Genomic DNA, 1,495 nt, shown 5'->3' with positions numbered 1-1,495 from the left:
TTGAAATCTGAATTCATGATATATATATTACATACAAATAATTTAATTATAATATTATTTTAGAATAAAATAAGTATTAAATAAATGCAAAAAAAAAATCATAATGTTCCTGTGGCTCAGTGGTAGAGCATTGTGTTAGTAGCACAAAAGGTTGTGGGTTCAATTCCCAGGGAACACACATACTGGTAAAAATGTATAGCCTGAATGCACTGTAAGTCGCTTTGGAAAAAAAGTGTCTGCTAAATGCATTAATTATTATAAATTACTGATTAATTCAAATATATTTTGTTTTACACAACTTATTTGTTTTACACAACTCTCTTGTGTGCTCTTCAGAGCAGCAGAACAGTACCTGTGATAGTATGTGTGGAGAGGAAGGCTGCTGGGGTCCGGGGCCGTCCATGTGCGTCTCCTGCCAGCATGTTAGCCGTAGGGGGCGCTGTGTCAGTCACTGCAGTGTGCTGGATGGGTGAGTGTCCAACAGAGTCTTATTTTAAAAATAGATCATGATAATGTGAACGGGTCAACAAAAGCATTGACTAGGCTTGTACACCGAATACTTTTCTTTACCGACCCCACTATCGTTTTGCTTTTTTGTAAAAATCAAAAACATTCAAAGTTCAGTTGGACAATGGACGCTACAATTCTAAACTGAAAGTGTCTGCTCTGCTCTATACAGCACACGCTGCAGAGCCGCAGCAAGGTGCGTGCGGCAAAAATTACATGAATACTGAGAAAACGATGGCACATGGAGCATTTGGTTTTCAAGAGAAATGTAAAAGTAAAGTAAAACACCACTTCTTAAACTTAAAATGTTGGTTTTCTTGGCAAAAAACATGCAAGCACTGTCACTAACAGCCAATTTAGTTTTCATTTTCTGTTTTTGTTTTGAAAAGCCTGTTGTCTTTGCTGTTTACCCGATGTTACGTTACGGAGGCTTTTTAAAAAAAAACTATTTTTATTTCATTCCACAGTGTTTGCTAAACTTTCTTTAATTTGTTTGTCGATATATAATACAGCATGTGGTGTATGCCATGCCTCGTTTTATTTGTTTTTGTTAATACACGTTATATAAGCTAGTTTGTCTTTGTACTGGTTTATTGTTGTTTTGCTTTTCATTAAGAATAATAATGAATCCAACTTTCAAGCATTCATTTTAGTCTTAGAAAGTGAAAGGTCTAAAGATGTAAGTGCAACAGACAACTGTCTTTCCTTGTAAAACGTAACACCAAGATCGCAAATTCGCAGTTAAATTAGTTTTTACTTCCAAACTGTTTTACACTCCTGTTGACTGTTGTATTTTATATGTTTCTACAGAGACCCCCGCGAGTATGTGTCAGAGAACGTGTGTTTGGAATGTGACCCTGAATGCAAGATCCTGAACGGGACACCAAGCTGCCATGGGCCGGTATGTCGCACTATGTCAATGTTTTATATCCCATATAAACCTCATTATTAGTGATGCTTGCTCACACTTGCTCAAACTAGGGATCTG

Source organism: Sinocyclocheilus grahami, unplaced genomic scaffold (assembly GCF_001515645.1).
Source record: "Sinocyclocheilus grahami isolate Dianchi unplaced genomic scaffold, SAMN03320097.WGS_v1.1 scaffold9577.1, whole genome shotgun sequence".
Taxonomy (NCBI): domain Eukaryota; kingdom Metazoa; phylum Chordata; class Actinopteri; order Cypriniformes; family Cyprinidae; genus Sinocyclocheilus; species Sinocyclocheilus grahami.
The sequence above is the reverse complement of the archived record's forward strand: the minus strand, read 5'-3'. Positions refer to the sequence as shown.